The 25,916-nt window shown below is 37.7% G+C and overlaps 1 protein-coding gene across 1 annotated transcript in view; it reads right to left on the reverse strand.

Moving 5' to 3' along the window:
• LOC128147067 (adhesion G protein-coupled receptor A3-like) overlaps positions 1-19,408 on the reverse strand; it is a 315,407-nt gene extending 295,999 nt beyond the window's left edge. Inside the window, exon 1 of the mRNA XM_052799271.1 lies at positions 19,374-19,408. The gene's annotated coding sequence lies outside the window, so the exon portion shown is untranslated. The remainder of the gene's footprint in view (positions 1-19,373) is intronic.
• Between the last annotated feature and the right edge of the window lie 6,508 nt (positions 19,409-25,916).

Genomic DNA, 25,916 nt, shown 5'->3' on the forward strand with positions numbered 1-25,916 from the left:
TCAACTACCCATCAGACAATTGAAGACAGCATTAAGATCTTCCCTTTGCCTCCTCTTCTCCAGGCAGAACAAAACCCTGCTCTCTCCCTCATGTGTCAGGTGCTCTAGCCCCCCAGTGATCTCACTGACACTCCAATGAATTAAAGCCAGTTTATCAATGTCTTTTTTGTATGACTGTACCAACTTCTGACAATATATGAATGGTGCAAAATAAAAGTTGTTATTACTTTATTATTTCCCTTCTTAATCAACTTAATGGCAAGGATATTCAGCAAATTTCTGGATTGCTTGCTATCATGCATCCAGTGAATTAAAATGACATATTAACCTAGCCCGTATTTCACTGCTTGCCATTTTATTCACTTATAGCAGAAAAGGGAAAATAACAATTTATAATCTGAAAGACAATGATTAAAATAAGAATCTCATTATACAATAGATGCTTAAGATAGACAAATGTTGCATTGTCTGTTACATTTTGTCCTTGTCACTCAGTTAGGCGGAATCTTATCTGAATGCCAACGGTAGTATTATAGAGATTTCATGCACAGCTAGTGGTTCTAATAACTAACTTGTTTTTAAATGGCCAATTGAAAACATAGGGAAAACAAATTACAGACTAAATGAGAACTTTTATTTATACATGAACAAAGTTTTAAAAAAATAAACTATACCATGGCTTGAACTAATTTTGTAGAGGATTTAAGTAGATTTGTATTTTGTGGCCAAGTTAGAAAGTCCACTGATAGAAGTCCTAACATGAAAAGCCAACAAATCCAATTACCACTAACGGCTGTGCAACAATTCTGCTAATATCAATAATCCCTCAGTCCAACTAAATTCTAACACACTTCCATCTTTCTCTAAATTCTTTCTATCAAAACAAATTTCTGTCCCTGTTGCCTTACAAGCAGAAAAGTCGCATCTATTATTTTCTGTCTGCGTATTCCCATTTTCATTTCATTTCCCACTTCAAGCCACTTGCAGTTGTGTCAGTCACTATTACATCTTATTTCTTTCAAGTTCCTTTGGAGACCTCATGTATTCCTCATATAGGTGGTTTAGAAACCGACCTTCTCTTCTGTCAGGTAGATGCCTTCTTCCCTCTATTTCCAATGTCTTTTAGATTTGTCTGTAATTCTTGAGTTAGCTTTTACACTTTCTATGCATTCTTGGAGAACTGGAGTGTTGCCTTGGTCTCCTCGTGCAAAAACAAGTCAAGAATAACTCATCCCCTCCATAATACTTTAGTAGCTATCCTGTTTTTTTAAGAAGCATTATGCCCTTCTATATCATTCATCTTGGTACTTTTAGAAAGGAAAACCTTCAGCGTTAAAAGAAATCAAAGTACTATGTAACTACAGTATTACGTACAGCAACAGCAGCAAATGTCAACCAAAAAAATACTGAAAAGTAGCAGCATTAGAGGCATGGAAAATAAAAAGCATATGTACTTGCAAATCTTAATTGTTGTTGAGCATAGCACAGACGATTTACGAAAACATTACCACTTTTAAAGGGCCCCACGTGCATCTGAATCTTATGGTATCAGGACTAGACACTGAGAAGGTAGCTGTTGCCTTAAAACTCGGAAATGCTAATATCCAAAAAGTCTACTGTGAAAACAATTTCACAAAAAAAAAAAAAAAAATCCTTCTAAAGCTCTCTAAAATGGTGTGATAAAGATTATTAGAACCAGTTTAAACATCTGTGATTAAACCCTCATAAATATACTATTTGAATAAGGATAGTATTCAGGAAAATAAAATAACTGGCAAAGATCACCAAAATTATTTCTGTTTCTCATTTGTAAAGCTCTGTATCATACAGGTATTAACTAGTATCAGACATTAAATCTACCACAAAACAAGCTGGTGAGGGCTAGTTTTTAAATGAAGACTTCTAGCTCCTGAGAATCACTAGAAAGCTATTATTCTTTATTCTTTTCTTGTAAAATGTACCGTTTTCCCACTCTATTTCCTAACCTCCTTTCTTAATATGCAAGCGCATTTGGAATACTCAATCACACTCCAGAATGGCAGCAATTGGTATGCATACAGTGTTAATTGAGTCAGGAAACATTCCTTACCAGATGGATATGGATTTTTGTAAATGCATAATGGCCCTTTAAGAAGCTTAATAGAGAAGTATGAAACCTTTTACAAACAGCATTCCAAAGTAAGATTGCCAAAAGCAAGTGCACATAAATAGCTCAGATAATTGGAGCCGTATTCCTGCACCCATCCCCAGCGACAGAGAGGGGCTGCTGACCATGCACCATGGTTTGTATTAGCTTCCTGGTCTGGGTTGATCCTTAAGTTGCCCTCATCTTTCAAACACCAGAAATTTAGGTTTTGTCCTCTTTGCGAGAGCATTTGTTAGTCACTGAACATAGCTTCCCACTTTCCACATACGAGTAGATTTTTAAATCCTGCACTTGTAACAGAAGCAGCTAGAGGCTGGTGCAAAGATCCAGGCCCACCGTGCTGTACCCATGCCTTCTCCAGGCACAGCAAGTCCTGTCCCCAAACTGGAAAAAAGGGGGGAAGAGGAGATAAAATCCAGCAGGGCAGTGGCAACGCAAGGAACAGGACGCAGGCACCCCCAATTTTACATTCTTCACTGGGCCAAGGGTCCCAGCTGCTCTCTGATACTACTGAACATTGTAATGGTAGTTTTGATGAGCCTCCTGTAAAGAGCCATCTACATAATACTGTTCATTATCTGTTTTCTTTATCTACATTTTCAAAAACATGTGTATGGCATATGTTTCTCATCGTTGACTATGACCTTTGTTTATTTATAGTTTTAAAAACTCTGACTACTGCCAGACACTCTTAAAAATAAACATTTTTAATTGTTTTCATGTTTTAGCCTCCCCTCCCCTTTCCACCCAAGTCTGACAGGATGAAACATTGTTTTTGCTTGGGATATAGCTACTTCTGCTGCTAGAAGAAAGGGGAGTAGAAGGAAGTTGTATACATATTATCAGAATAGTTTTATATTCAGCAGTCTGGAAACAAAGCAAACTACCATCTCCCAGACACCTTTAATATAAGTCTTCCCATTCCCAGGCTCTGTCTTCAGCTGAGGGGGCAGAAATGAGCACTGACTGGCTCTCCTGCCTTTAGCCCGGCCAAACCTAGTTCTTTTTTCCCAGCAACACAGCCTCAACACAAGAGGCCGTCTTCATTTCCCATATAAACAAATAGCCGGACTGTTCAGTGCAAGGTGGGTTTTTGTTTCCTCAGGCAGAGAAAAGGCCTTCTGCATCCAAAATGAGTTGCTTTAACAACTAGAATAAATGATGAGAATGTCACAACTGTGCCGTACCCCTTTCCACCTTCTATTCATCATTCGTGGTTTTGTCTTTGGAAACAGACGCTTTTGGTCTGGGTTTTCTTGCATGGGTTTAAGAGTCTATTTCCAGTCCTAGGCAAAATGGGTACAAAATACCAGGGAAAAGTTAAAACACAGCTTTTTTCAGTCTTTCTGATCAGCTGGCTTTTGTGGTTCATCACTCAGGTCAGTCTTTTCTGGGAACTGGAATGCCTCCTTGGCACCATGGATTTTACTGAAGTTCACCACTCTAATAGGCATTGCAGAGCCTAAATCTCTTAGACAGTATGCTGGTGAACAGGATAGAAATACATTAGAGGTGCTCCTAAGTGTCCTGCAATATTATCTACAATTCTTGATGTACCTACCAGAAGCAGTAAGTACCAGACTTTTTTGATACCTGACATACCTCCTTTTCTAAGTAGGCTTCTATTTTATTTCTTAGTCAATAGTAATGACAACGTTTAAAGAAGGCACTAGGCTGCATCGGTTTCCCAGTGTGAATGAGGGTAGACCATACTCTGTGTCTCAGTTCTGCTTTCTTCCATTATTCTTCCATTTGCCTTCTTAAAATCAAATCCCCTTAGGCAAAGCCATTCCTTAGTAGGTCTTTGTACACTGCCTGGCACAAAGGTCCCCAAACGGAGTTGGTGCCCTTCAGCAGGTGCAGTTTTTGCAAAGCACTGTAGGAGCAGTATCACATAACATGCTCTGAAGCTGAAAACAAAAGACTCCAAAGAACTCCCTCATCTTTGGGGATGGGGGGGAGGGGGGGGGGAAGAGGGACAAAGGATGTAGGTGACCTTCATCCCTGTGAGGGTTCCCAGCTCTTCCTTCTCCTGCCTTGCAACTGCACGGTGAGGTAAAATCTGCCTGGTGAAAGTACCAAGTGAAGGAAAAACAAATATCTGACTGGGATATTTAGAGACAGCCTGTCAGGTAGTGAAGCAGTACAGTCCTGATGGAAAGAGGCTACTAACATGCATCTTTTCTAGAAGATTACTCCCCTTCTTCCCAACAAAGAGGGGGTAAAAATATTCTCAGCCCTTAGTAAAAATGAAGAGAGAGCGAGTGTATGTGTCTGTCTGGGGCAGTGACGGTGTCCAAAGAAGGGGTGGATGGAAGTTTTTGCATTCCTCCTGACATGTCCAGGGAGCAGGTAGAAAACAGGGAGGGAACAGTTAAAGACAAACCAATTACATGTTGTTTCTTTGCCCAGTTTTGCTCTGTTTGGATGATTACTGGTCTGTCTGGGAACACAAATTCCTTCTGAATATATTAATGTATTTCCTTGCTCCTTTTCTGCTACGTTAGGTCCCTTCGGACAAGAGGCTGCAAGTGGAATTTCTGATCTCTTCTCTCCTTCTCTGTCTTTAGCTAGATCTTGACAACAGAATTGAAACCAACCTTCCCTACGGGTTGGAAAGTCAAAGTCCACAGCCTAAATTAGTGATCCATGATTCAGATATTTGTTCCTCCATCTTACCTCAGCAGGTGGCCATACCGCAGGTGGTACAATGCCAAAGTGCCAGCATGAGCCTTCTTCCCCCCGGGACAGCAGTTACGCAGTGCTGATGGACCCAGCCTTCTGTACAGGGACTGGAAAGGTACAATCACTCCTCAACAGCAAGAGTGATGGAAAATTTGACTGCAGAAATTTCCAGCCTATAGTAGCCTCGGTACCCTTGTGCTAGGGAACTGCTGCTATGTTGAGGTAACAGACAAGCTCTGAATTTCCAGAGAAACTGCAAAAATCAGGCACCTCCATCTGCTGATGCTGCTGTTCACACTTCCTGTCTCAAACACACTGAATGGATGTTCTGGATCACATACAGCTCATGAACCATGGCCAGCAGCACAGCTGAATGCAGCCTCCTGCTTCCCTATTTGCAGAGGAGTAAAACTCTGCTTTCATCTCCTGACTATACCATCATTTCAAAAATGATAACTCATAATCCCAATTCATAATCTACAATTACGACTGGGTATTTAGATCTCCCAGGCAAATAAAATATTGCAAAGTTATGGTATAATTTAAATTAGTGACAGTATTTCCACTGAACTCACATAGCCAGGTTTTCACCCACTAAATCTTGCCGAAATAGCAGAACACTTACTAGCAATCGGGGATTCCACTGATGTTCTGACAGCCTGATCTCTGGCATAAGAGAAACTCTAGGAGTTTCCTGAATTATGTCCTAAATAGAAATAAAATATAAATAACTATTCAGAAAAAAGATATCCAACTTTGATTTTTGGATTTCCAATAATGGCAAACCTACTGTGGTCTTTACTAAAATCAGCATAAAGGTTAGTTACTGCATTTCTACATAATCTGCACTTTGTCTCTATGAGAATTTGCTTAGCTTCTAACTGCAGACATTGAAATTTATTCTACTTTTAATTAATCAATAAGAGAGTTATCTATTGTCAAGACCCTATTTGTTATAGACTAGAAAAAAAATACCCTTAACCTACAGATGATAAAGTAAATGGATTGAACTTCTTGAGTTTTTATATGAAGTTTTACATCCTCTTCTCATTCTTGTGATTCCTGTCTGACCATTCCAACATTTTCCTGTAGGAATCAGGAACCTGATATTCAGGCAGCCGCACACAAGCTGATACTGCTCCTCCTCGAAACCACACATTTCCGCTAACTTTGGTGCAGGTTTGTAGCAAACTGGCTTGAGTGATGAAGCAGATGTTCTAGAAATAAATCTCTCTGACACAAAAAAAAAAAAACCAAAACCAGAAAGCTTAAACCAAAGTTAGACTATTGGAAAGGCACTTCATTGTGCTTTACTGAACAAGGTAGGCAAATGCTATTTCAGCTCATCCTATCAGTACAAATATTGGGTTACATTAAGATATGATGTATTCTGGAAAATTTACCAAGTGGAAGAGGAAAGAAAGAGGCCCAAAAATTGTCCAACTATAAAATAAAGTAAGTTTTCCCTTTTAAACCAAAATCTGATCTTCCTGTGATACTTTCCTTGCAGGTAGAATGATATAACTGAAGTAAATAATTAGATGCTCAGACTCTGAGTGCGTGTGTGGCTGGAGGGAGATCTAATATTTGTCAGAAACCTCACAAAGTAAAGTAGGGTGTATAATACTTCAATTCTCATTAGTTGCAAGCAATTCAAATAGTTATGAACAGCTCTGACTCTTCTTGTAAACAACCTAGAAGTTACACATACTGATTTTTAGAAGCAGGGTAAAAGTTCTCCCACTTTATTTATAGAGATGGAGAGAGACAAGGATATCCTTTGGACTACTGCAGCTCCAAACTCAGAAAGAGTTTCCTGCTTCCAACTGTGTCACTAGGAAACAGGAAAAGCAAAAAAGAATATTTACCAAAAAAATATTCCTCTAGCTTGTATATATTATATCATACTGCTATTACTACTGGCCATGAGAAAAAAGCTTAACATCTAGTCTTTCTTGACTTTAGGCTATTTATTATCATAGATTTACACTTCTGAAATCATACTTAACAGCAGAGTTCCTCTGTGTTCAGAGCACATTTATAGGCTAGGAATAGCTATTGCCAGAGGAAGTAAGCAAGAGGGTCAGGGGACAAGCAAATCAAAAACAAACCCAAAATAACCCAAGGATGTACTGCTTTGGTAAATATAAACTTGTTTTAAATGCTCTTCTTGTAAAGAGGATGTCTATATTGGATCAATAATAATAATAATATATTTATTGAACTTACAGGAATCCATGAGGTATTTGTTTTCATGTGAAACACAGCCCTGAAATCTGTGAAGGTGGCAAGGAAGCTTAATAATGCATTCCCCACCCCCCAATGTGTGTTAATCCTGATTAATCCCAATTTTAATGATATTTTACAGCCTGAATTTTTTAAGTTGTTACCACAACACACAGCAAATCCTTAGCATGGCTGCCAAATTGATCTAATCCTTTATTCCACTTTAAGTAAAAAAAAAAAAAAAAATAGTAGTAGTATTCAATGTTTTCTTCCATTACAGGACAGAAACCTCCTAGTTATCTTTTGCTGAAAATGCAGAGCTATATTAGGGCTCATTAGAACGATCACCCACTTGCTTGTTTTTCAGCGTAGGTCATGCAGGTGGTATCAGATGGTTTTCAGAAACCATTTCATTATGTCACTTCAAAAGTGACACCTACAGTATAAGTAACCCTGGATGTAGGTGAGCTCGGTCCATACGCAGCAGGAAGACAAGTCTTATGATGAGTTGTGTGAACTTGTGGGTTTCTAAAAAAAAAAAAAAAAGACCACCAAAAAATCAAACAAAAAAACCCAAACAAACAAAAAAACCACAAAAACCCCTCCAAAAAAACCAAAAAACCCAACACAAAACACACAACACACACAACAAACAACACCAATCCGCCCCAACAATAAACCAAACAGAACACCCCCCCCCCCAAAAAAAACCACAAACCAAAACACCACCACACATAACACAGAAAAAAACGCCTCACCCACAGAACTAAAAAAAAAAATCAGAATTATCATTTGTAGGAAGTCAGGTGCCAGAAAAAAAAAAAATTTTTTTAGCTTACCTGAGGCCTCATCTGGAAGCTTCAGAGAAAGTTTGAAAAAGTCATTACTCAGAAACATGACAGTCAGATGACCGCTTTCTTGTATTTTCAATATTAGAGACAAGTACACTGCCACTGCAAGAGTGTCAGATAAGCTCATCTCAGTTGGAACTGCTGGACTGAGATTCAGTCACAATTTTACAGCTTTGCTGCAGTCTTCAGTTCCTTCTCTGTTGAGGTGTAACCTTTCACATTTCAAACAGGTATTTGAAGGCATGTTACTGCTGTCAATATTTGGACCTAAGTTCATCCAAAGAGTTGATTCTCCAGGCCAGGCTTTCAGTATGGTACAGTAAAGTATGCTCTAAAACAAGCCAAGTGATCCAGCCTGCTTTGAATGGAGTAAGTAAACAATATTTTCTTGTCAGTCCATGCTAGATAAAGAACAAATTTGTTTGACATTTAAAATTATTGGATACCTAAGTAAACTAATGGTTGGCTGTGAATACTGATCATGAATAAGTTCAAATATTGTCATAGGTGATAAAACTTTTAAATGGTTGTACAGCTAAGCTGTGTTACAGTATCAGTCAACCTTAAAAAAATATTAACTTTTTTTAATAATCTCTTCATCTACTCTCCATTTCCCCTCCCTCAGTCTAAGTACTTGTATATTCCAGAGAATGGTTTAAGCATTAGGAATGTGTTTTGAAGCCAATTTTCTTGCCTTTATTTTCGTAGTGAAAAAAAAGTCTACCACTTTTAAAGGGTACAACTTCAATGTATTATTTCTCCTCTTTTACAATGGGCATTCTTATGGAAGAACTGGATATCTTATCAAAGCACTGTCCCCCAAAAGAAAACTTTTGTCCAGGTAGCTCCATTACTAACAGTTTCAGTCACACCACCACCCTTACTGCCTAACATTTCAATATTTCATGGTAATGCAGAACATGAATTGAACAAATCTTTGCAGGGGGAGCGTGAAAAAGTATGACATGTCTTCCCACAGGACATTAGAGTCATCTGGTCATTTCTAAAAGTAGAAGAAAGCATGCCCTCTGCTTCTTTTCTTTCCCCCAGCCACTTTTTCCCCTTAATGATAAAGACAGTGGCGATTTTGTTGATATACCAATAGCCTGACATGGGATAAACTCCAGCACAGAGAAATGTCTTCAAGGAGAAGACAGGTTGACAGGGAGGGTCTGTGCTGGCAAGGTCTGTGCTGGCAAGGGCAGCATGGCCCCAGTGCGGCACCCTGTGCTTCAGCAGAGTCACACTGAAATGCAGACCGTGCAACAGCACCAGGTTGTCCTCCTGGGGCTTTTTCAGTCTGTTTCCCAGCATGAACCAAAATATCCAGCACAGCTAAGAATTTTCTTTAAGTCTACCAAGGGATGTTCAGAATTTAATACACTTTTGCAGAAGGTCATAGGTGTATTTCCCCACACCACTTCAGAACGGATTAAAGAGTAGAGTTTCAAATTAATCCAGCACTCAATTTACAAGTCAATGAAATAAAATAGGAGGTATACATTTAAAAACTTGCATATATTTCCTGAATGTTCCTGAAGTAGTTACAGTAGCAGGAATAAAACCATCAAGACTGGTGATTAAGCATTACTTCTCCCTTTTATGTTTTCTGTGATCATTTGGAGGAAAGGGCCCATAGGAAAAATAAAGGCTTTTTCCCTTGAGTCTGCATAACATGAACAATCAGTTTTTACCTTATCTCACATGATTTGAATAAAATTTGTTCTCGTGTTATTTTAAAATAATGACCTTGTGTACGACAGATGTATACCACTCGCAACAGTCATCAGTATAGCAGAGGCTTTGCTGTCAAGTGTCAAAATTCTGCAGGCTGGTTATGGAAGTTGGAGACATCTGATGCTCCTGTTTGTAAGAATTTCTACACAGGATTACCCAGGAACTAACTCAGAGAAGCCCAAACAGCCCTAGCACATTTAAGATTAATTCAGCAACTTTGTTAAGTTCCTATCTGTCTAATGTCCCAAGGCAGCCTGGTGTTCTGCTGGTTACCAGAAATTTCTTTTAGAGAACAGGAGGAAAAAGTCTACACCATGAAAGACAGAGAAGCGAATGGAAGTGAGTGCTCACAGGGCTCTCAATGGGAATTAAAATAATGCTCCACGTCATTCCACTTACAACAAGGAATAAGAGTCTAGAAGTAAATCAGCAAGAAAAGCTTGTCCTTTGCTTATCTTTTTACTTATTTGCTCTTTCTCACTAAAATGAATGATTTCTTAGTATCTAAATTGCTCTGAAGAAAGAAGATATTTACAATACATAGGGTGTTTGTTATAAAACAGGCTTACTGAATACTTAAACATATAAATCATAAATGCACTGTAACTGTGACACACATGGTCTCTCATACTAACACCCAGGTTTCATCAGTACTGCACCAGGTCAGATAAGGCAGATTCCTGCTGTCCCCATCCCCTTTATTTACTAATGCAAACAGTATTAGACAACTTACCCATTTTACTCTACTGGTAAGTAGCTTCATAAGTCCACTAGTCACATACAGATCATCGTCTTAGAGTAGATTACATTAAAACCAGTTATTTTAGAGGATTTAATTTTTTATCTTTTTTTTTTTTTTAAATAGAGTAGCCTTTTAAAGAAACTTAAATCATGTTTCTTCCAAAACAGCAGCAAGATCAAAATCTAGCCATTGTGATTTCAGTTCGCATTACCCTTCCCTATTGTATCTACTAGCAATAGGCTTTCTTGAATTTGAGCAGGATGTAAAAAGGGAAAGCTTTGTGGTACCACCTAAAAGTAGTTAACTCTTAGTGTAAGAAAATAAATTTTATTCCAAAAGAAATTTAGGACTGCTGATCAGCTGCAGTTCATGAAGTTGCAGAATAACTGGGAAATCCAAAATGGTCAGACTAAGCTGTCTTCTCCGACTTGTCCCCTACTTTCCATATCACCCACAGGATGTATATGCAATTGTATCAGGCCACTGTCCATTTTCCAATCCAGACTATTAACACTAACACATAAAATATCCTAAACCCAGGAACTGTAACACTCTGTAAATGCACTAGCTTCAGAGAGGTGATACTCTGCTCTGGGATGTTATGATGAAAATACCTCACCAAGAAATAATTGGCCAATTTAGATGTGTGAACTTCCACACTAAACCCTTCTTGAAATGGGTTAAGGCACTTGTTAAAGAAATGTAGGATGAAAGATAGAATTGCTTTGCTTTGTTAATTCTTTGCAGAAAATTACTTTGAGGGACACACATTCAGATGTTTTACAGTTGAATGTATTAAAGCACCACAGAAGGACTTGAAAGAGCTACAATCTATCCCTGGCTTACTAGGAAATCTTGCCACATAGCTTCCATATCTATGATTTAGTTCCCCTACAGATCATTGTGCTTTGCAATTTACTAGCAAAAAGATATCAAAGAGTTATTATTTCGATTACGTACTTCGTGATTTTAATGCTAATCCTTCTTCCAGTTTGCGTGTCAAAGTTCTCATTGATCTCAGCAGAAGCAGGATCAAGACTTCTGGCAACAATTTTGGGAAGCTTAGGATTTTTCTGACGCCGAGCTAAAATTTTCCAGCAGAGTTGAGGTAAGCCAGATCGATGTCAATGTCAATGGGTCTTTCTACATGAGTTGTATGATCGAGGCTAATGTATGGGGGGGTAGGGGGGTGTTTGGATTTGTTTTGTTTTTTAACTCATTGCTCTCTTTCTGTAGAAGATGGACAGATTCACAGATTTTCATTTCTACCAGTCCAGTGTCCACCACCTGTAGGGGTAGCAACTACTTAAACTACTGTCCTTTAGCTTTTTGAAAACTGCTATTATTATGTTGTCTGCCAGCTAACCCAAACTTATTTTAAAGTGTATCAAGTGATTTCAGAAACAGGCAAGAGCACTTTATCTTAGCTGTTCCTTCACTTTCTCAGGCTTTATTCCATCATTCAGTAATTGGTTGCGAGACCTGTTGTACAAACTACAACTTGTCCTATACTGCAAAAATGGCATTACATTACTTAATTTTGATCCAGTGTTTGCATTATATTCTGATGGAAATCCTAGCTCATTGGGAAAAGATGTCTGCCTGGATCCACCACTTTCCTTCTGTGGTATAATAAAATTGGTCCATTTTGATCCTCAGTGACAAAAACTGCAACTTTCCAAGAAATAAAGCCTACTTATAAATGAGTTCAGTTTGCATTAGTCAGGCAGTAGAAGAATAAAACTTAAAGGTGCAGGTGTCAAATATCTGAAAAATTAGTATAGACTAAAATTAAGAAAACATTATTGGAGCTGTGTCTCTCCTAGGATATGCATGTATCTCCTGGCATTCATTGGTAGCACTACAGATTAGCTGAAGTTCTTAAAGCACTTTGAAATGTTAACAACAGCCAGTTTAATAACTAAGACATAGGTGGGAAATGCAGGGTGGGGAAGAGAAATCATTCAAAGTACTGTCTGCTCATTCCAGCAGCTCTCCCTGCTCACGACCTGTAGATCTTTAAAATGCCTTGTTTAAATATCCTCAAATTTATTTAAAAAAAAAAAAAAAAAGTTGTCAGCTGGCCACAGACCACACATTCCAGAACTGAAGTAGAAAGGAATGTGAATGGGTGGGTGGGGGAGAGGAAGGAAATCAGATTTAGTATTGAAAACAAGACTAAACTGAGAAGCAGCTGATGGGCACTCGAGCAGTTGCAGTGTGCAAGACTATTTTTGTTCATAGTACCTCATGTTCAGAAAAATAAGTGGTGAATAGCCATTTACTCTTTTACTTTGAAGGTTTTGTTTTACCTTCATCAGTATAACATCATTTATGAGATACCAAAGACAAGAAGTAAATTCAGATAAGCTGTAGGCCATCTACAGGTCAAAAAGATGGTTAATATTTCTTTATTCAGAATGAAGTAATATCTCGGGAGATACTGATAGATGAATTCATTTAACCAAAGGCTAAGCAAGTATAGATTCCCAAAGTCAATGAGAATCATAAAAGATCATGAAATAAACCAGTCAGTTTGAAGATGGAGACCAAAGGTTTGCACTACTGCCAATGTAAAACTATTCCAGGGATTTTTGCATTTGGTGTTAGATTAACAATAGGTGTGTCAGAAAAGTGAGCATGCCTAACTGAGCTACATTTAATATTACCTACCTTTACCTTGGGAGAAGAGAGAAGAAAGTAGTCAGGAAGATAAGAGTGTTATTAGCTTTTTAGTCTGTTTAGTAGAAATTTATTGTCTAGAAATTCTGCAGATGACATGGACATAAAAATACTTCTCGCTTTCTACCACTGCTTCTCAGAGTCCGAGTCAGGCTTTTCTCCATTGCTGGAAGGATCTCAGTGGCAAGACCCCAGCTGGTCTGTGGCAGTGTCAGAGAAGCCCAAGAGAAAAGGTGTAGAAAGGAATGCAAGAAGCAGCATAGGCAAAGAGATGGAGCCAGGAAATAGATACATAAGAAGCATGTATTTCTACCAGGACTGTCAGGGTATTTACTTGGATGACAAAAGAAGGAATTGGGATTATCAGAAGAAATACTATATCTTCTTTTGTGCCAAAGACCTTAACATGTTTGAAAAGATTTTCTGCCTGTCATTTTTTTCTTAAGACTTGAGAGATTAAATTGTCACTGTCTGTCCAACATAGGTGTTGGTTCAGCTGGGTCTGGGCCCTCATCCTGAAGTAAGACACACCACTCTGTATTGGGAGTTATCGCACACTTCATTGTAGGAATACAAATATGACAGAGTGGGCCAGACATCCTGTGATGGGAATATTTGGTTAAACTACTTTGAGGAGGAAAAGGTGGAAGTATCTTTGGTAAAGTGAGGTGGCAGGGCAGCCCTCTGTCCTCAAAGGAGGGAAGCTCTGGTTGAGGAGGGGAATGCTGCTGCTGATCACAGAGTCAGCTCTTTCATGGACATACTTCTCCCTGCTATTCAGCTGGCCAAGATGTTCTCTCAAGAAGCCAGCCCTTTGATCTGGTCAAAAAACGACCACCAATCTGATCAGCACTGGACTCTTATCTTAGTAACGGGGAAAAAAATATAAGCCTCCTTCCTTGGCTAAACAACAGGTCCCTGGAGGGAAGGCAGTCACACCAATTTGTCCCTGAAATTGTAGTTCTGAGGAAAGGCTGGTCTTAACTAACTACTCTGCATCTGGGCTTTCTGTATCGCCCTTCCTCATCATTGTTTGTAGACTGCTCTTCAGAAGCCTTTATAATAGCAACAGCATTATATTAGTACTCTTAAATGCTTCAGAAATGCCACAGTTAATGGAAAGGGAAATTCTTGTTTGTTTTTGCTGGCCCTGTTCCCTTTTGAGGAAAAAAAAAATCTTAAACAAGGTTTGAATTTGGAGCAGGTTTACGTGAGCATCACCACATTCATCATTTGAAGTTCGAAAATATGGCTTTTGCATCTCCCTTCCCTCAAATCTCTAAAACAAATATTTCTGAAAAAGGTTCCTAGAAGAGCCAAAATTTCCCTAATTACGGGAAAAGTAAACCCCTCCAAAACCAAAAAGGCAGGAGTTGCCTTATTTAACTCTTCATGGATGGTTATAAAATGTTTCACATGGACTCTTTTTTCCCCCTCCTAGAAATCTGTCAAACTTCCTCCCATCAGCAAAGAATCAAATGCAGCGTTTAATTGACCATTATGATATTAAAACCTACATGTAACTTACATCCTGTGGAAAAAAAAAAGAGGTGAATCAAACATCACACATAGAGATCTCAGAGCTTATACTCTGAGATCATAGGTACAACAGTAAGTACACTTTTCAACTTCTATATATTTCTTATCATCAAATTTAAAATAAACATGTTCATATAAGATAATAGGAAGTTAGTAACATCAAGCTAAAACAATAGGAAGCAAAATGATACTGAGGCAGCAGAGGAAATATTTTACTCAAGAAAATATTTTGGTTTGCTACTATTTCCTGTATGTTGCTCTACTGTTTTCCTCAAAGATTATTTGGAAAGGTTATTCTACTGTTCCCTCATAAAAGTCTATTAAAAATGGGATTTTTTTAGTCACTTGTTTTCTCCTACTAATGGAATTAATATAAAGATTATCAGGTAATAGAATAGATAAAACAGGCTAAATGGGGAAAAAGTAGGAAATAAACTCACAGTTTAAGCTGTGTAGCTCTTTGTCACCATTACACAGCATACCCATTTGTTCACAAATAACCCAGGAGCTTCCTTCAGCCTGGCTTTTTCCTAATAAAATCTCCCTTCCCTGCCGCCAAATCAAACTTCAGCCTAATGCACCTGAGTTTAATTTCCTAAAATGAGGAATACCTTACACCTCTTCTCTATAGCATACAACTGTAGCAGACTCATGCAATAATGCAGGAATGAAGTTAAATAAAGATGTCATTGTTAACAGCAGAGAAGCATTAGGCTTTGCAGAGTATAAGGAGATAATTATTTAAAACCCTGTTTTTAATGCAAGGGTGCAGTATTGGAGTTGTGTGATAACTTACTATCACGTGTGTGGCTTTGTGCTTTATAAAAGGAGCCTTATGCATGTATGCTCCTTATTTACCTGCAGAATATGTCTATTCTTTTAGAAAGTCCTCTTGCCCTTTGTTTACATAACTTTAAAATGCTTCTACTTTCTCTCATAGCTATAACATATTTAATTGTAAAATTATACGGTCTAAACCTACCTCTAATTGACTGTAATACTAGATTTTAGTTAGCTTAATAGAAAACAAAATTGAAACTACTTAGACCTGATGTGTTTTGATGATGAAATGTGTCTAGCTGGATCAATAAATCCAGAAAATAAGCTAACATAAACACAGAATATTCTATGTAATATATTGTAAGAGCTAATAAGACAAAAAAACCCACCGCAGTAAAAAGAGTAGATATTATGCTTAAGTAGATAAAACTTCTGAATTTCTAAATGTTCCCTAAGCAAAAGCCTTAAGGAGGCAACACAATATACCTAAGAAATCTTATGATAGATATTTCATTTAAAGAAGGATCAAACATCACATATCCAGCTATGTCTTCACTTTCTAATTGTCCAATTTCATCATATGGTCCATGGGTCCAGTAGCTCTTAACTCATTAGTATCATTAATGCTTATTTGGTGTCTGCAGTTTTCCTTTCACCTGCATTGCTTTGTGCGTGAGCCCTCTTGTAATTGAAACCAGTCAGCCTCCCATGTGGGCTGAAGGAATTCAAGGCTGAGAGTTTTCCAAGTAGTCTAAGGGATTTAATTTCAATAACCAATATGCATCTAAATCCCCCGGAGTGTTTTGAATAGTCTCAGCTCAAAATCCAAGCATGCTCAATCTCAGGTGAATCTATTAATTACATTGGCCTGTTTGCTTAAGAAAGGGGTATTCAGTTTATTACAAATAAATACCTTCTCAAGCTTTTCCCCCTGCGATTCTTCTCCATTTTAATTTTGGTACAGGTTCTTTGTGTGGATCAGATATTCAGAAGTTTCTAGAACATTAAACTTGAAATAAGTTAAGTTTAGATGGCAACTCTGATTCCCTAAAATGGTTACTAAAGCTGTATAGAATTACTTCTAGTTTTAATATCATCTATTTCGTTTAGTTCTCTACAATTCAAGCTAAAGACAAGGTTAAAAGACAGTGCTGTAGGTTCAGCTGTTATCTTAGCTGTGATCATTTCTTCTGCTCAAGAAATGTAAGCAAATGTCACCGTTTTCTCTCCAAAGTGAATGTAACTGCCATGGAGATTACTGTTCAGTACACTGCATATCTCTTCTGTAATCTGTACATTAAAGCAAAATCTAGAAAGTGTTACATAAAAATTTTCCAGTAGCAGCTGAATGCATATTAGATGCTGTTAAATGTCAGTTGGCAATATAATGTGCATTCTACTGCATGAGTGATCACCGGAGGCAATGCCTTTCACCATCAATCTAAAAATGGTTATGGTGATAAGATAAAGCTAATACACGTGTGGATCTGGAGACAGAGCTCCCTTTTATTTACATGGGGAAACAAATGATCTCAGAGCGTATGTATATTTCAGAAAAGCAAAGAGAGGAATCTCTTTCCAGTCCTTGCAGTGAGACTGGGTTTGCTCACACTAAGAAATGACCCTACAACACATGCCAGTGAAATCACGTTTATTTTTAATTCAGTAAAAAAGGAGGTACTTGTCTTTCAGAATGCAGATATTCAGATATTTTTTGCAGTATGTTCTGATTGCAGACAGAGACTGGAATGGGTAAGTTATCTAGGGACTATGGAAAATGAAATGTCCTTTAAAGTGTAAGTTAAGTACCACAGAGGTTAGGAGAGCATGTAATTGTAATGACTGACAGCTATTGCTTGTGATAACTCCACAGTGCCATTAGATGAAGAGAAAAAAAAAGCTGACGCTATTACGGCTTATCTTGAGAGGATGAAAATGCATATGTTCAGGTTGCTGTTATTATTACCGTAACTATCGCCATATGGTTGAGTAGGTGTAACCATTTTGTGCTAATCGTTGTACAAAACACACACAAAAAAATCTTTAACCAAAGCGCAACAGTCTTAAGTAGAAGAAAAAGAGACAAGCAAAAAAGTTAAAGGCAGCAAAGCAGAAAGACATAAAGTACAAGGATGACAAGACAACTCAGCACTATAAGGTGGTTGTTTCAGGACACCAACAGCATAATTGTTTTCAAGTACCTATTTTTTTTTAAGACAAGCAGCCAATGACTTGTCACCTACAGTACTTTATGGTAGAAATTAAGATGCATAAGCCTCTTTTGAGACTTCCTCTAGAACTTGAGAAAGTTTCTTGTCACCAGTGTTTAAGATTATCCTGAGGATAATCAAGGGGAAAAGATCCCATTTCATGAGAATAGATTAAAAGATTTAGATCTTTGTTTGTTTTGCCTAATAAAATGTGGAGGATAGTATTGCTGTCTATAAATATATCATGGGTAAACACTAGTAGAGAGGGGAGGCTTTTGCAGTATTAGATGCTGTTAGTATAGGAATAAATAGTTGCAGTGTTGGTGGGCAGTCTGTAGTCATGAGTAATGAAAAATTCTGGAACAGCTTCCCAAAAGGTTAGTTGGAGCCTGAACTAATTATTTTTAAGACTGCATTCAATCCATTTTATATAACATGTCTTCTATAGCAGTTTGGTTGCCTGTATTTAATAACCCAAAGAAAAGTGCCTTCCCTTCACTTTTTCGTGGTTTGATTATTGGCCTAAATTTTAGTTGGCTGAAATTGGGTGAAATGAAGTTCCTACTCCCTTCTTTATATATACACAGTTATATCATCATATCAACAGTAGGAAAACTATACTGTAATTAGACATGAGCAGGCATCAACCACTAAAATCAGTGGGGCTCCATGGGATGTAAATATCTGCTTACACGGATTAAAGTGTCATGCAGGATTACAGATTACAGTCTCTGACATGTTTAAAGGGAAAAAAAAAGCTTACAGTATATCCTGCACTTCCATGGAATTAGTGAGGTTAATGTTAGGCTTCCACAGACAGTAAGTAATTCATCATTTTTCCTAGTGAATGAACGAGTTGTATATGATTAATGAAGCTTGCAGATGACCTATGATGCATGTTACATAACACAAGGTCTGGTACATTCCCAGTGATTGGCAAAATCAATCATTTTACTTATGCTTCATTACTGCTAATAGTTTTATAGCCACCTTGAAAAAATTATGAAGTAGTAAGGGATAACTTTTCAGCTTGATAGAATGGTTTAATAATTTAAGAATAAATATTTAGCCATGCCCTCCAAGCTGTAGTGATTATCCTTTAACCCATTTATTTGTGTGTTTTCTGTGCCATATAATTCATATGCCTCAGGTTTTATACTTTCTCCTAACTTTCTAGGAGCCTATAAACCATGAATAAGAATGGCATTTCAGGAACCACGCTGCATACCTTTACCATGAAAAAATTTATTTAAAACAAATTCTAAAAAAAAAAAAATTCAGTTACCTAAACCGATTTTTTTAGCTTTTTGTTCTGCTTAGATATGTTAGTTTCTGATTGTATGAATAACAGTAGGCATCTAATAAACAAAGCAGAAGCATAACAACGTAGTAGATATTTCTTCACAAGTTTCCAACAGTACAGAAGTAATCCTGTACTTTCTAACCACTTGAAATATGGTTTTCACTAAAATCCATTATTATTCCATCAAAATACTCATGACTGAGATCAAAAAACTATTATACTTTTTTAGATATGAGAAATTATTCAGATCAAAGTAAATTATTTGTTTCCAGGAGGTTGTTATAATTTGTTCTATTTTTTTGTTTGTTTTAAGTCTGTATTCTATTCATGCCCGCATAGAGACAGTAAATTTCACTTCACTTACCAAGAACCCTTGCTCATTTATACTGAAGCAACTAGGAGTTTTTCTTATGACTCTAGGAGAAAAACAAAGTGACTACAGGGAAAAAAGAAAATAAGAAAAAAATAGTACCTGGAGTGGAAGGGGATATTTTGAAGAAAACACTGGATGATTCATTGGTGGTGTTCACTGCTTAATGTTCATTTCTGCAATGGAGACTGGCTCCCTCCATCACTCACTGACTTAAATGGTTTCATTAGTTTGACATTTATGACACTGCGGCATTTGAAAGGCATGTTTTGATGCTGAACTCTCAACTCCACATAATCACAATGACCCAAATGGCATCAGAGTTGACAGCTTATCTCCCTTGTCTCGTGCGTTACAAGGCCTCCGTGAGTAGATTTTCGAGTTGATAAACCTAGCTGTCTTTTATGATTACTTATTTTTCCTTATTTTACTGTTGATTCATGTCTGAAATTTCTCCATGTGTTCCTCTACCAGACTGATTCAAATTTAAAAAAAAGCAGTTTAGGTATCTGGGACATCCGCAAAAACATTATAAGTTTTTGTTTAGTACTGTTTTCCCCTTCTTAACCTCAGTTTATTAGATATTTTTGTGATGTTTCAGGTCAATTCTGTTGTGGATTATGGCTGAGAGCATTCATTAAGTCCAGAAGATGACCTTTAAATTAAACATTGAATAATGTGTCTTTGGGTTTCCTCTCTGCAGGTGCCCTCTCTTGACAGAGATATTTTAGTTCTGCGTAGATTTTTGTTAATCACTTTTTCATTTGGATGTATACTTTTCAGATTGAAATTCAGTAGAGGGAAGTTTGTTTGAGAGAGGACGTGGTTCAGCCTGAGTAATAAACTGAACACCAAATGGACGCTTCCTCCCTCTGAATTTTGGATTTAAAAGGTACAGCATACAATTGATGGGATTACTGACTAAGTACAACAAGCCACAAAGAATGACTCACACAAAACCTTGGCTTTTAAGTTTATATTACCTCAGTGTTTTTATAGAGGATGCCAACTTTTCTTCTATGCTTTTCTTATGTATCTCTTTGTCCAAACCCTATTACCTGATTGACGTGTCTGTGACATCTGGTATAATGCTGTATCAGTCAGAGACAGCATCTTCACACTGGTTCTCCAGCTGAATGTAATGCAGTTGAACATAGTTGAATGTAATGGAGAGAAAGAAAAGGAAGAAAAAGGTAAGAGTTAAATAATGTATGAAGAACCCCTCCTTGAAAGATTTCTGAAATGATCTTGTAACAATATTCTCAAGGAATTTGTGACATAACGGGTAGGTAACTGGTTCTTTCTTACCCCTGTCTGACCTATACAGTTTATTAGTTTAATGCTGTGCTTTGCTGACATTTTTTAAAAACTCGGTGAGAAACTTCGATGAAAATTCTCACCATTAGCAAGTGAGAAGTTGGAGGGGTGTCAATAGCAAACAGGCTTCCAGAGGCCACTTGTGTCTCCTGATCTCTGATAAACAGCCTGCAGCCATCTCCTGGAGCCATTTCCAACAGAGTTTGCAGTAATGTCTACGTGAAACATGTAACAACAGAGATAAGGAGTTTTAAGCGCTAACACCAGTCTGCTGAGCAAAAAAAACGTGGGTTCTCAAGAAAGACATAGCTAGAGCACTTGACAGAGTGAAGAATTTACTGATTAGTCTTATAATTTATCCACAATCCTTTTCATGTTACCATGGAAGTGGCAGCTGAATAATGAACTTAGGTGTTCTTGCTGTCAGGAAGCCAAAGGACAACAAAGAGCATGAAAGAAATGCTTTCCTTGAACACAGCACAGCCCTAGTACCCTGTCCTGGTTTCAGCTGGGATAGAGTTAATTTTCTTCCTAGTAGCTGGTATAGTGCTATGTTTTGGGTTCAGTATGAGAAGAATGCTGATAGCACACTGATGTTTTCAGTTGTTGCTAAGTAGTGTTTATACTAAGCCAAGGATTTTTCAGCTTCTCATGCCCAGCCAGCAAGAAGGCTGGAGGGCACAAGAATTTGGGAGGGGACACAGCCAGGACAGCTGACCCAAACTGGCCAAAGGGTTATATTCCATATCATGTGATGTCACGCCCAGTGTATAAACTGGGGGGAGTTGGCTGGGGGCGCGGGGGGCGGATCACTGCTCGGGAACTAACTGGGCATCAGTCAGCGAGTGGTGAGCAATCGCATTGTGCATCACTTGTTTTGTATATTCCAATCCTTTTATTATTATTACCATTTTATTAGTAGTAGTAGTAGTATCATCATTATTATTTTCTTCCTTTCTGTTCTACTAAACTGTTCTTATCTCAGCCCATGAGGGTTTGGGGTTTTTTTCCCAATTCTCTCCCCCATCCCACTGGGTGGGGGAAAGTGAGTGAGCGGCTGCATGGTGCTTAGTTACTGGCTGGGGTTAAACACGACACACCCGGAGGATCCTATTACATACAGCCAAGTTTTCCCTACATACACAGATGCTGGATACCTTTTATGTTTGGAACCTGTGCCAGTTTTTAGAGAAAAATCAATCTCCATAAATCAACAATGCAATTAAATACAGCAATGGGTAAAATTCATTGTAAGCAAATGGCAACTGAATGATACCATCATCACTGATTTGCAAAATATCAGGGCTCTTACAATCCCATATAAAGTGCTGTTATAAATGGCTACATGTCGCAAAGGGCAAAACAGTCATTTTGCATTTACTGACGAAACTGGCTTCCAAGTGGCAGAGGATGTGGGTGTCCTTCTGTACATGAAAATAAATCTAAAGAGTGGATCTCATATAGGAGAAAGCCGAGATAGCCATACAGCCAAGAATTTTATTGCAACAATTGCAAGTTGTGGTTTAACTGTGGAGTAATTGTATGTAATTTTGTTTGAGAGCTTGGTCTCTGGTGTCCTGTGAATACGTGAGAGTCTCAACTCTCATTTTAACAGTAGTGCCTTGACCTGATTTGAATGGAGTGAGGTTTGAAATTGTGGACTCTGAAAGTGCTGAGATAAGACTGAGTTAGGTACTGAGATCATAAGACAAAATGATGGAACACATGTTAAAACATTGTAATCTTAGACTACTTTTATTATTTTTGTATCAACTCATAATCATGAGTTTGATTAGTTCTCATTACTTTAGATCTTGATAGATTGAGTTAATCAAGAACATAAGAGCTGATACTCAGCTGTAAGAAATGGTCTTCTGCCTATTATAATCTTCAATACTGTTGAAAAAAATAAACAAAGTACATAGTTTTTATGATTAATTAACACAGATTAGATTTCTTTTCCTGACATAAAATGTAATAAATCTCAGAGGATACCTACTCTGCTTGTTCTGGAGGGCTTGCATGGTAACATAAGAAACTTACTTTTACATTTTAAACATCCCCCTATTTATTTTTATGGGAACTACAACACAGCTATGGTAATGCAAAAATGCTACTTCCTCAGAGATAAGAAGAATTGAGAAAAAGTAAATTGTCAGGCAAGATGCTGTCTCTAGCACTTATCCCTCACTGGGGAACTTTGCAGTTCCTTTTTTCACCTAACAGTAAGTTACAAGGCTAAATTGGTTGTTAGGCCAGAAATGCAGCTTTCTGCCTGGGTATCCAAGATGCCACCATTTCCCTAATGAGACTTTAGTTTATGTCTTCTTTTCTCAGATTTTTTTCTTTTGAAATCAATGTCTTAGCAGCTAAAGCGTAACACACTCATAGGAAATTACAGTATTTCATGAATCATTAAATGAGAATGGCAGAGATGATTGAGGTTTATTAACTGAGACAGCAAATGCCTTTGACAGTAAACATTTATGACTACACTGAGTTGCAACAAGCTGAAGGAAAACGGTTCAAATAGCCTTCTGTCCATTTCTTGTAAGCAGAGACACCAGCCTAGCTTTAGTCTATGTGTGCTTCCTGAACACATGCATGGAGATAAATAATCCTTCAGCACAAGTAAATTAGAGTTGTTGCCAATCATAAGAGTAACTGGACAAAGTCAAAGTCATGGCTTTGTTTCACATCCATATTGATTTGCAGAGTCAGAGCAGAGCTAAGGAGAAAAGCTTTCACCCTCCTACAGCACTCTCCAGGCACTCTTGAAGGCACTATTAAGGCTTATTGCATGAACATCTCATTTCTAAATACTCATTTGACTGGTCATTGTAAATTAAGACCACAGAACCCCTTTCAAAGAGTAATATATCTAAGTTTTCATGAACAGATTTTAAATATCCATTTAAAAATAGTCTTTATTGTTTAGGTTATCCATCCTTGCTCAGGAGAAAAACCCTCATTGTGGATGCAACGTAAGTACAGTCAAACTGAATTTTATGGTCAGATCTATTTAAAAAACACCTTGTTAAAGGATACCAGAGTTTTTATATGATGATACAAATAGAAACTTTCAAAAGTCGAACACAGCCAAAAATTGCTATAGAATTTGTAAGTCTATATAACAAGACAATTTTTAATAATATGAAAAATTTATTTTATTTGATTCTTGCAGCCTCATCCATGAGCTAAAATCGAAACCAAAAAAAGCTGAAATTTATGTTCATGGTCTCCCATTGGGGGTTTGCTCCTCTTGCTATTTGGTTTTAGTTATTCTGGAGTCAGAAGAGTTTATTTAACTCTTTTCTTGTGATAAAACCTTTAATGGTCATCTCTGTGAGAAAGCCAGATGCGTAATTTGAATCAGAGCAATGACAAAGAGGGCAAGATGAATAGTGAAATTGCTACAGATGCAAAGAAAAGTAGATTTTTGCATGCAAAGTGGTAAGACAGGAGATTGGGTAGCAGATCCAGTGCCTATAAAAATGGGCCACAAAAAAGGGATCACGTTAACATCTTTTCTGAGTGTTAAAAACAGGCCATGTATAAGTCATTGTATATGGAATCTTGTTACCAGGTGTCAGAGGGGAGAAGGTGAGAAAACATGAGGTTTAATCTCCTTCTTCAGCTTCGCTTTATGTGGGATTCGACAATAAAGACTAAAACATCTGCAAAGGCTGATCACTGTGCCTTTACGTCTGAAACTTCCAAGTAGCTCCTTAAATAATATTTTTCTCTATTGCCTTTTAAAGTTGATTGATGACATACAAGTCTGAACTTACCTTCTGATTAAGCATCAGAACAGATGATACACCAGGCAATTTGTTTAGCTTTTTAATAATTTAAACCCACACAGACTGCAAATGGAGATGAGGGTAAAACTACAGGATTCAAAAACTTCCGGCTAATGTAAAATTTTGAAAGCCAAAGACAAACTTTAGGTATGCAGAATTTTAATGAACTTTTTTCTGCCAGACAGAAACAAAAATTTTTGAACATTTTTTTATGCCCTATAAGTTCAATTGTCCAAACTACCCTTAGTTATCTGACTTATATTGCCTGAGTGATCTAAGCACTTTTGGAACTTAGCTGGTAGGACTACAGGCTGTTTGGTCTCTATAACTTGCAAATACCAGAACACAGCCCAGAAGTTCAGACAATGAATAAGGATGAGATTAAGGAGCATGTACATTCACAGAAGTACCTTGAATTTACCAAGATTTTTGGTAAGCAGTGGACCTAGTGAAGCCCATCTTCTTTAGGACCTTCTGCCCCTTAGTCCTACACTTCCTGACCTTCCCAATAATTCCAGCTTGCCTTCACACTTCTGCTATGGCATCACTCTCTGCAATATCCACCATCTCTCTGGAAGTACCCTAGCTCTCAGCACCTTCCTTGGCTCCTATCTCCAGAAGCAGCAACTTATGCTGCATCTGTTTGTGAGTGATCAGCCAGTTTTTTGCCTCACTGGTATGTGCCACATGGAACAGAATGGTGCTGAGCCTCACAATATATGCTTTTCCTATGTGGAAGTACTAACCCAAGTGTCCTTCCAATGCAGTATGTATCTAGTTTTCACAAAACTTAGAGAAACTTTTTATGTCTGAACATTGTCTCCTTACTTTAAATTTATTTGAAATCAGCCAACACATCACAGTCATTTAGGGAAATGGACAGGAGGAACACGTAAGTCATCATTCCATCCAGAAACAAAACTAAAAAAGAAAGAAAGAGGGTATCCAGATTTCTCCTCCCAAAACCCCATGTTCTATTTTCTCCCCAGGAAGTATTGTCTTGTTTTAATTCTTCTTTTTTTTCCCCATGGACAAAATTTCAATCTCTCCATATAATCTATTATTGTTGTTCTACCACATTGTTTATTATGCTACAAAGTAAGGAGGAGGTTTCAAAGCGCACGTGAAGCTGTTACAGCCATGCTGGGGTGAGTTGGAGGCAGTCAAAAACAGGGATCTTCTTTGCAGACTCATTGTTCCATCCATCATTAGGTCAGAGCTTCTTTCTGGACCTGGAGGAGAGAGGGAACAGTAAGGTAGGAGTGCTCTCACCTCCCATGACCATCTTCAAACTGAGAGAGCTCAGCTCATTGGGATCAGGGTGATAAATAAGCACATATGATTTGGAAGTGTTGCCAGTGAGATGAATAAGCAGTTCAATGAGACTAATAAACATTTCATATTGTCTTTTAGAGCTAAGCATGACAGATGTCGATGGGGCTGGTGCTAGTTTTCAGTTTCTATTATGATTAATTAGGTAGACAACCTACTGGTGTAGTAGTGCTAACACATTCATAGTAAATGG

The sequence above is a fragment of the Harpia harpyja genome, chromosome 10, assembly GCF_026419915.1.
Source record: "Harpia harpyja isolate bHarHar1 chromosome 10, bHarHar1 primary haplotype, whole genome shotgun sequence".
In the NCBI taxonomy this organism is placed as follows: Eukaryota; Metazoa; Chordata; class Aves; order Accipitriformes; family Accipitridae; genus Harpia; species Harpia harpyja.